Raw genomic sequence first — 11,062 nt, forward strand, 5'->3', positions numbered from 1 at the left:
CATCTAAAAGGTTCTGTTGTGTTTCTAAGTGGCAGCTGATATTGATTATCAATAAGAAGCTATGAAGCGTCCCAAGGGGAGCGTCTGCACCAGCATCTAAAAGCATCTTTGTGGCTCTTCCTTCGTTTTAAGGAGAATCATTGGCCCCTGAGGGAAGCAAGTTGCCGCCTCCTTGTTTGTTTACTTGGGTAGAAGTGCCCACAGGCCCTGACGGGGAGAGAGAAAGCCTTTATTCCTCATCCTGTGACCTCATATCTGTATCAGACTCTCAAAAGCAGGCTGAGGCTGGCCTCGCTGGATGGCAAAATGAGGCAAGAACAAAACAATGTGTTCAAAGGGCTTCAGTGAGGCGGGGCTGAGTGATGACGCTCACTGTTGCTCAGATAAATCATTCTGAAAACAGTAAAACCATTCAGACAGTTTTAACAACACAATGATGCTTGTTTAAGGTGTCCTTTACCACCTGAAACCCACTTTTCTTCGTCAAGTTGTACAGGAACTGTGGGATGTTTCTGCAGGACTCAGGTAATTTTCCAATTCATCTATAAAGGGTTGACCAAATTTAGCTCACATTTTTCCTTCTTTATTGTGATATGTAAGGGATTTGTATGTTGTTACACAGATTTAAGAGCATCCACAGCCTCCAATACTCACTTAAGGGTAATTCAGGAAAATGCTTCTGCTTCTGCTGATGACACTTTGTTTTCTGTGTGTATGTTTGAAGTATGAAAGGATAAAAGTGCCCTTTTGTCAAAGTTGTTTTTTTAATTTTATTTAATTTTGTTTTTTTTTATTTGTAAGTGTGTGTGTGTGTGTGTGTGTGTGTGTGTGTGTGTGTGTGTGTGTGTGTGTGTGTGTGTATGTAAAAGTATTCGAGGCCCAAAATAATAAATAAATTTAAAAATAATAAAATTAATAATAATTCAGATCTACCCTCTGTCGGTCACATGATCTACGTAGACGTCCCTCACTGCTCTGAGGTGTCCAGATGTGTCCTGTAGCTCAGAGCTAGCGCTGCTAGTCTAGAAACCGGAGACCTGAGGGAGGACTTCAACAACTGATGGTCCTGATGGTGAGGAGGTTTTGCAGCGGTATTCGTTTGTGTACGGTGTATCTTTGCAAGATGACTGACTAAGTGAAGTGAGCATCCTGTGTCTCACTCTGCACACACCTCTCATCAGTTATAGCTGCTAGTTAACCACACAGTGTGCTGAGAGGATAAAGTATGTCAGGCTTCTTCTTGTTTCTGTATGTTTCTTTTGTCATGGGCAAAGTGCATCAGAGAGATGTATTATTTTACTGTCAGTGAGTTGCAGTGTTCCCTGTATTTCTGGTACGGATCTGGTAATTGGATTTTCCCGTCTGAAACGGGTATTGAAAAACAACCAAAAAAAAGTGGTTATTTGATTTTCGTTTTAAAATACAAAAATGAAAATGGAAATACAAGGCGTTTTTCCTTTTCATGATCAAAAAGGGATATACGATTTTTAAAAAAAATGCTTCGATTTTCGTTTTATATTTAGAATAACAAGAAAGTAAAATCAGTAAGAGACAGTGTAGATCATTTGACTAAATCACTGTTAAGTTTGTTCGCAATGAGCCACCGTACTTATGTCTCTGACGTCTGTTGCAGCTCAGCCAATCACATATACACACTATGCTGTGCGCAGTTTGTTGTTCTCATGTGGCCAGGATGTCTCTCTGCAAGCTATCTTTTAGCTAAGTGTTTAGTTAATAAAGTGGAACGTTTTGCAACATTGCGTGATCCTTGACACACACAAAGGAACAAGTTTCAACAGACAGAAACGAAAAAAGGTCCGTTTTTTCATTTTCTAAGACCGGAAGTGGTCATCAGCAAGTGTGGAGCCAGAGTACGGTGCATAGACTGTATATAATTTTTTTCGTGAGTTTTCATCGTCAAAATGAGAGATCAGGTGGCCGATCTTAAAATAAATCAATATTGAATTTTTTATAGCGCGTTAAAGTTTTGCGAAGCCAGGGGGCGGGACTACTTGATTGACAGTCTGGTCTGGAATGATTGACAGGTGCTATGGAGGCGGCAGCAGAGACTCTGCTCTCCTCGTTTGGATTAATTCTGATATAATAACTGTTGGTTTATTTATCGGTGGAGCAGCACAACATTTTCCACAGACAGTTTTCCTGCCCGTTGGCTTGCTTTAACCAGTTTTCTGCCTTCGGCTCATTCTACCAGCAGACACTGAAAGGACTCTGATAGTTTGGTAAGCAAATGTTTACTTTCCTATCGGTGCAGGTTTTAATGCACTTTATATGCAGCTTTAGTGTCAGATGTAATGTGTGCCATGCACTCCAGATGTTGGTGCAGTTTGTTTCAGTGTGTGTTGACCAGAGAAGAAAGTTAGCATAGTAAATAATAGCTTTAATGTTAGCGATGCTAACCGAGCTAGCCGCTCAGTCGTAGCCTGATTAAAGCTAACGTAGCATCAAGCTAACGATGTTTGTGTTGAGTTTCATGTAAACAGCTGAAGTGTGTTGTGTTCCTGTAATGTGGTACATTAAGTTCATAAAACTGTGGCTGGTTGACATTAAGGTAACATTCAGGAAACTTAAATGTGATTAAAACAGTAATATTAATATTCTACTTGTCAGTTATCAGCTTTAATTTGATACTAAAAAAGACTGATAGTTTTAAATGACATCAGTTTCATTAATTTGTTGTGATGTTGCTGCTGATTCATTAAAAGCAGATGATCCGTGTTGAAGATATGTTTAGTTCTAGTATCAGAAGTACAAGAAGGAAAATGGAAGTTTAGTTCTGCTACGTCAAAGATTTCAGGAATAAAATAACTAAATGAGTCTTTATGCCTCAAACTTTATTTTACAATAAAGAAATAACGAAATAATCACAGATAATAAAAATATAAATAGCAGTGAAAACCTGAGAGAATAATTTCCTGAAAAGTCTGTGAAGGAAAAGCAGCTTTTTATCCTGAAAGATCAGAATCAGCTCCAACATCTGCATCTGACAGCATCAAGTCAACCAGAAAGAAAAGAAAAAAGAAAATGACTTCTTTCTGATCACATATGTTCTGCTGCTCACAATCTGCTGCTGCTCACATTCTTCACATTTATAGTCCACTTTTAAAAGTTCAGCAGACAGGTTTGGAGTTTGTTTGCTTTGGAGTGTGACGATGTCGTTGGTGATGTGGAGAGTGAAGTTTCCGTTTCACCCACAGCGTGCTTTAGGGCAGCCGGGTTGGACTTGATGTTTGAAATACAGATCGACAGCTCAGATTTAACTGTATGTAGTTCCGTTTTGATGGGTGTTAAACTTTCACTCAAAGCCGCCAGGAGTCTTTAAAATAACCGCCGTCTCGTTACAGAGTGAAAGTAGCAGTTCCTCCTTAAGGTCAGAGATTGCAGTATCTGAGGGCCTCTTCAAAAGAAGACATAGTTGATGAAGGCGTTCTGGAGCAGGACCAGAAAGACCACGACCAAGCAGCCTTGAGATCTTAGGCAGCGTCTCCCTCAGGTGGGTGTCAACGGTGTTCACGGACAGGTCTGTGGTAATCCCATCAAAAAACAAAACAGAAAAAAATCTAGATTATAAATCAATATGTAACCGAAGCACTCTGTGTATAACGCCATAGTATAGGATGTAGTTCAGAAAATGTCAAAGTATAGTATACTTTTCAAGAATAACATAGTATGGCCTGTAGTTCATAGTATAGCTTGGCAAAAAAAAAAAAAAAGATTATGTGGTTCAAAAAGTGCAAAATGATAGGATGTTGCCTAAAATTGTCATGTATGATATGTGGTTCAAAAAATGTCATAGTGCAGTATATTGTCAAAATAGTATGTTTTTCAAGAAAACATCAGAGTATATGTCGTCTAAAAAATGCCAAAGAATAATATTTCATTGCACAAGTGAAAGTATAGTAATTTTTAAAACTGTTCAAATTCTTATAATATGTTGCTAAAAATCAAAAAAAACTAAAACAAAAAAACGTCATAGTAATATGTCAATTTAAAAAGCCTATAGTATAGAGCAGGGGTATTCAACTAAATTTCAAAGAGGTCCAGTCAGAGAAAATGTATTAAAGCAAAGGTCTGGAACATCATAAAGTCTAACTTCAATTAGTGCGATATATGTTGATGTAACCTAGAAGTTTTATTAGTGTGTGCATGTAATCAATAACTGACCATCAAATCAAATAAATTCAGTATGGTTCAAAAACATTTTGACAACATTTATTAACAGATAACTTTTGATATAACTATACATCTTAAAATTAAGCGCAGAACTTGAAAAAGTAATGACGAAACAACCCGAACCAGCTTATATACATCTTTAACAATACCTAAATCTCAAAAAATGTAAACAATTGAACACTTTTACATTTTTTCCCTGTCTTGTTACTCCCCTTATATCCCATGCTGCTTAATGGGAGAACTGAGCTGCAGTTTGCCCTGCCAGTATTTTTTGAATTGTGTATTTTGAATTGTGGTCTGAATGGTGTCAGGGTCGTTCTCAAACACATTTGGAGCTCATTGGTCAGTCTGGAACGATACTCAGTTTTGATTATGTTCATAGTTGAGAAAGGTTCCTCCAGCTGTATGTTGAGCCAAACATGGTCAACATGTGAAGGACTATTTCCCTCTCGGTGTCGCTTTATTCATCTTCCTTTTTTGTCTGTCCCTCACCTCTCAACTGTTTTCTGAACGCAGAGCTGTGATGTTTAGCAGCTGCCATGCAGAGACTTCATTGGCTGAGTAGCGTCACGTGGGATGGCTGAACTCGTACGTAATTGGTCTGTGCATTTCCTGAGCTGATAACTAATGCCGTAAACACTGGGAAAGCTGTGCCGATAAAACAGAAGCGACTGGTCAAATTTAAAATCCCGTTACAGTTTACTGATTACAAGTCCGGTCCGTATAAGACGGCGTCTGGGTCCGGATCCGGACCGCGGTCCGCCAGTTAGTGACCCCTGGTAGAGTGTCGCCCAACAAACGTCATGGTATAGCATGTCGTCCAAAAACCGTCATACTATAGCATGTTGCTCTAAAAACGTCATACTATAGCATGTCGCTTTAAAAACGTCAGAGTTTAGCATGTCACCCAAAAAACATCATAGTATAGCATGTCGTCCAAAAAACGTCATACTATAGCATGTCGCTTTAAAAACGTCAGAGTTTAGCATGTCGTCCAAAAAACGTCATAGTATAGCATGTCACTCTAAAAACGTCATAGTAGAGCCTTTGGTCCACAAAACGTTGTTTTGTCCTGGCTGTCTGAAGTAGGTGAGGAGCAACACAAAATCAGTCCACACGCTGGTTTCCAGAGGGTTAGACGAGTATTTATTTGAAAGAGTAAGTTTACAACAACACAATATGTGAGGGGGTTAAAAGCAAATGGGTGTTAGTAAAATAAAAAAATAAATAAACAGAACTAAAAGTGAACTTCACGTTGACATTGATGGGCATTCCAACTGGGAACAAAGTAAAAGATAATCAATACGGAAAAAACTCTTCCTGTTCACCTCTTAAAACCCAAAAACACACCGCAGTAGCATCCTAAACTAAAACTACCAATGGGTTTCCTGTTTTCCTTTCTGAACAATTCAAAGGTCCCTCTCTATCTCCCCACACATCCACCAACCACTGGAACACATCTCCAAAGTTCTGCCGGGCCAGCTCAGCTTCCCCTCAGAAGAAGTTCCACCAGATGAAGGAGCCTTTTGAGAGGCAGCTGGCATCGTGATTGGACTGTACTTTGGTCTGTTCCAATCCAGCTTCAGCTCCAGAGACGGCAGGCGGGACGAGTCAACGGAGGCCGGGTGGACGAAGGCATGCAGCTGAGTACAATCCAGAAAACAACTGAGGAGGAGTGCAAACAGAGTAGCATGGTATGTCTCTTAGAAAACATCTTAGTATAGCCCTTGGTATGAAAAAAACGCCATCATATACATCGTATATTGTACAAATAATGTCAAAGGAAAAAGACATACATTGTAGAATTGTAGTAATTGTGGGCTGACTGATTTACTGATTATCAGTATTTTATTTTTTACTGATTTACGGTAATAAATACATTTAAAAATGGCGCTACTTTGGCTCTGAACCTTTATCTACCTGTGGTCGCTCTGTCTTCTGGAGTGATTTGATTGGTTATATGTCAGGAATAAAACTCCTTTAACTTAACATCTGTAAACAAAACAAAAACGTATCAACAAAGTTTTCTGTTAAAGTTTGTGTTCTTGTAAGTTTAACTCCAAGATTTTAAATATTTTCATTTACTGCAAATGAATATCTACTCCAAATGTCCCACTAATAATCATTATCAGCCTTAAAAACCCACAAAACACCCCTCTATACTCGACCACACTTAGTACAGTCCGGTTCCCCCTTCTATAAATCTGCTTGGAATCTTCCACTTCCTGTTTGTCAAAGTGGCCTTCTACCTGGACAGGTTTTGTTGGAGCTCATGCAACAAACATTTTGGGTAACTGCACTTTAATATGAATGGATGACACTGAATTAGAGTCTGTTTTAATGAGACTGAGTTAAGATGTGTAGTTCTGTCATTAAATAGGAAATTATTTCACAGAATTCACAGAGAAAAGTCTGAAATGTTTGCTAGGTTAGCGTCCCACATGTTCTTTGGCTCAGCTAAAGCTAACTCTCTCCAACTTCTGGATATCTTGAGTTGCTTGTTGTTAAAATATCTTGCTGTAGGTGCTGAAGCTCAAAGTCTGAGATGTTTGTTCAAAATAAGCTCATTCTCAAGTCTTATCTGAACTGTTCTCTTTTGTTTGAACTTTCCCTAAACTTAAGAGTTAATGACAGAGCAGCACAATCAGACTCAGTCTCATTTATGTAGAGATTAAACTTCAGTGTCATTCATTGATGTTAAAGTGCAGTTTTTCAAATGTTTGTTGCACATGGTCCCGACCAAACCAGTCCAGGTGGAAGACGATGTGAAGAGAAAGCTCCAGAGGATGAATATCACACATTTACATTGGAAATTAATGTCCTTTAATTAGACATTGTCATGCAAATGATGTTCAAATCTTTGAGTACTTTGCTGATGTTTGTTTGTAAATGTTTTTTGACACTTGGCCCCAAAGATTAAAACCTTTTACGGCTCACAAGCTGCAACAATTCACACATTATCAACTATCCTTCTGACTAAAGTAAGATAAAAAAAGTGAAAAACTGCCTGATTCCTGCATCATGAATGTAAATCTTTTTGGTTTTTATGACAGTAAAGTGAATATATTTGGATTTGACATTTTATAAACCAAAACAAGAAATGAATTACTGGAGAAAACAATCAACAGATTAATAGACAAACAAAATGTGTTTTCCAACATATATGGCTGAATTACTCCAACATTACAAGATACATACAATTTGAATTCAGTTTTATTTATATAACGCCAAATACAGGTCAAATTGTCTTAAAACACTTCATTTTTATATTTTTTGTCATATTTAAAATATGACAGAGTCAGAAATTTAAACCTCTTGACTAATCCAATTTATTATTTGGTTTTTAAGAAACTAATCGACAACTAAAAAACTTTCTCCACTAAAACTAATAAACATGAGGTCAAATAGAAGGAAGAGTTTTAAATACTGCAGTCCCACGACGACAAGAATAAAGTTTGTCAACAAAAACTAAATCTGCTGGTGGATTCCATTAAAGTCCTAATAAATGATAATAAAGTGTGATACTAAAGGTTTGTTGTGCTAAAAATCTCAAAGATATCAAGTTGAACATCTGGATGGAGGTTGATAAAAGTTGACCTTCTTTCATTTCTCTGGAGCGACTCCATGGATTTTATGGCTGGTGGTTAAAGACCTGCTCTTCTAGTCGTCGTCCTTCTAGTCGCTGTAAAAAGTCAGTCCATCCTGGCCGACTTCAACACCTCTTCATGACAGCTTGTTCTGCCTCCGACCTCGTGGAAACTCCAGAAACTCGGGAAAACCCATGGCGACTCGAAGAACTCATCGAGACTCGAAGAACTCGTGGGGCGGGGGAAGGTGTGGTGGGTGGTGGGGGAGTAGAGGGGGGAGGCCGCCACCCACCTCCCCGCCTACTCTCCGCCCTGACTCCACCCAGACTCCGCCTTGGCTCCACCCATGTGGTCACTTCAGAAACTACGATGCCAAGGGGACGACGAAATCATTTCTTATTATCTGATCTGTAGCTCAGTGAGTTAAGGATTTGCCTATGGAGCTGCAGGTCGCTGGTTCAAGACCAGACCCTTCTTAAAGTTTTATCAAAATCCTGACAAAGACAAAGAAAGAAAATTGCCGGTGGTGGGTCTTGAACCTGCGACCCTCCGCTTGGTAGTCCTCTTCTTATCCTCCTGAGCTACTTGCTCAGATACTAAATCTTCTTTTTTTTGCGCATTTATCATCTATTTTTTGCCATTTTCGAGTTTTTTTTTTCCTCGAGTCTCATCACGACCGTTTTTTTCAGGAGGTTGGACTTCAGCCTTTGTGCTGGAGGGTTGAACCCTCAGTTCCAAGACTTTCCAAAGCCTCCACACCTCCCGAGTCCTCAGTACCTGAGCTTTCAGACAGTCTGAGGGCTGAAATTTTCTAAGTCCCACAGTAGATCTCTGTTAGATTTAACTTTCAGACAGCCCAAGGACTGATATCTTCTAAGTTCCTGAGTAGTTCTCTGTTAGTTTGAACCTTTCCACAGTCTGAGGACTGAAATCTTGAAAGTTCTTGAGTAGTTCTCTGTTAGTTTGAACCTTGAGACAGTCTGAGGACTGAAATCTTAAAAGTTTCTCAGTACTTCTCTGTTAGTTCGAACTTTCTGGTTAACAGAAGCCTTAAAACTTGTGACCATGAGTCTTGATTTCACATTTAGACCATCCATCTGAGTTCTTCTCAGACCTTCACCTGTGGGTTTTTTAGAAATCCTCAACAAACTTTGATTCTCTTCACTGAACAGTAAAGTTTGTGGAGATCAGAAGGTAACATTAGTTTGATAAATGCCTTCAACTTCTAGTAAACTTTATCTGGAAAGCAGTTTTCTGAACTGAGTTCTTAGTAAATCTATCCACAATCAAACGAAGAACATAGAAAAGAGGAAATGTTTGAAGAAACAACTTGATGTTTTCGTTTCAGACTAGAAAACGCTTGAAGACCTTTATCTGTTTTTGCTCTTTTTGATCATTTTATTGTTTCTTCTGTTCAATTTGATCTTCTAAAGTCTAACTGGTGTCTTTTCAAATGTTTTGTCTTTAGTTTGATTCTTCTTAAACGTTTAGTTTTGCTCTTTTCTCACCTTTTATTCTTTTCTAATGTCTGATTTGATTTCAAAATGTTTTGTCTTTTTAATGTTTAATTGTTTTTTCAAATGTTTTATCGGCGTTTGAAATTTTTTTTCCCCAATATTTAATTTTTTGATTAAATCTATAAGGTTTTTCTTTTTAAATATTTTACCACCTTTTAATGTTTAATTTTCTTTTTAAATGCTTCATTGTATTTTCTGTTTAATTCCTATTTGAAGTTTTATTGTCTTTAAGAAGTAATTTTCTAATTAAACATTTTTTATTTAAATGTTTTGTCTGTTTAAAGGTTTAATAATCTAACTAAATGTTTTGTATTTTTTTAAATGTTTGATATTCTTCTTGTTTAATTGTATTTTTTAAATGTTTAATTATGGAAAATATTTTGTCTGTAATTTTGAATATTTGTATTTTAAACATTTTGTTTAATTTCATAGTTACATGTATCTTGTTTAATTATCTAATTCAATATTTTGTCTGTTTAATATAGTTAAACATTAAATACAATTACATTATATTAAACAGACAAAATATTGAATTAGATAATTAAACAAGATACAATACATGCAATTATGAAATTAAACAAAATTTTTAAAATACAAATATTCAAAATTACAGATAAAATATTTTCCATAATTAAACATTTAAAAAAATACTTTTAATAATAAAACTTTTTGAAAGTTTTATTATATTAAATTTCTTTCCCTTTGATTTAATTGCTTTTTGGTATGTAGTTTATTTCTTTAATCATCTTTTTCTGTCAAGATTTTAACCCCAACCTTAAAAATGAAATAAACCCTTAAATCACAATGAAAATACTTCTGTTGTCACAATCATGAGTTAGTCAGTTATTCAGTTTATCAATTCAACTTTATTTGTTTAGCACCTTTTACACAGATGACAAAACTAAACAAGCAAAGAGAAAAAAAAACTATGCTAAAACTATGATTAAAACTCAAAAACCTTTTTTAAAAAAAAGATTTAACATGGTAATAAAATCTGTTGTGTCCAGGGGATGGAGGGAGTTTATTGAAGTCTGCTTGGGCTCACATGGTAAATCATTTAAAATATAAACTTGATATTCAGTCTAAGGAAACTGCAGAGCGACAGAAGAACCAACAATATCTCCTGTTTTCTCCTTTAATGAGTCGACTCTTCTTGTGCTTTTAGACCAAAGAACTACAGACTCTTCACAACCTGCTCAAACTCTTGGTACAGGATCTCACCACACGGGTCAAGAAGGTTTCCATCTCATTTCTACTCTGAAGCTCACCTTCTCCTGCTCAAACTGCTGACAAATGTTTCTGCTGCTCTAAAGTCTGCTCTCCAGAACTTCCTAAAAACTCTCAAAGTCTCTTCTGCTGCAGGTTGCTTTGTAGAACTGTTGCAGAAAACCTCACTAAACCACATGGAGGGGCCTCAAGATAGTCGTCCAAATGAAACCATACAAAAACCAAACTAGCACAACCCAAAGGCTAAAGTCTCCTGCAGCCTACCAGAGAACCTCTGAGAACAGAGAATCAGGACAGGAACTCTTACCTTCTGGACAACCAACGTTGGTTCACAAACAAGAATACAGAATGTGTCTGACCAAAAACCTCTACAGACTCACTACAGCCAAGATAAAGACACAACTCAGCTGCAACAAATCCACTAATCACTGCACACATTAGCACCATGTGCTAACTGTGGCTAAAGAACCACATTTACCAAGACAACTATCCAGTACAAAGCCCTAAAACACACCAAGAGACATATTAAAGATGATTTTA

At 37.2% G+C, this 11,062-nt stretch overlaps 1 long non-coding RNA gene across 2 annotated transcripts; it reads left to right on the top strand.

Moving 5' to 3' along the window:
• Positions 1-434: 434 nt before the first annotated feature.
• Positions 435-6,120, top strand: LOC129349293 (uncharacterized). 2 transcript variants are annotated; one of them, XR_008602244.1, is made up of 3 exons: positions 435-525; positions 3,363-3,511; positions 5,607-6,120. It is a non-coding gene; the product is annotated as an uncharacterized LOC129349293 (long non-coding RNA). The 2 variants fall into 2 exon arrangements; XR_008602243.1 differs by lacking the exon at positions 435-525 and adding an exon at positions 1,687-2,240.
• Positions 6,121-11,062: the final 4,942 nt, after the last annotated feature.

Source organism: Amphiprion ocellaris, chromosome 7, assembly GCF_022539595.1.
Source record: "Amphiprion ocellaris isolate individual 3 ecotype Okinawa chromosome 7, ASM2253959v1, whole genome shotgun sequence".
Taxonomy (NCBI): domain Eukaryota; kingdom Metazoa; phylum Chordata; class Actinopteri; family Pomacentridae; genus Amphiprion; species Amphiprion ocellaris.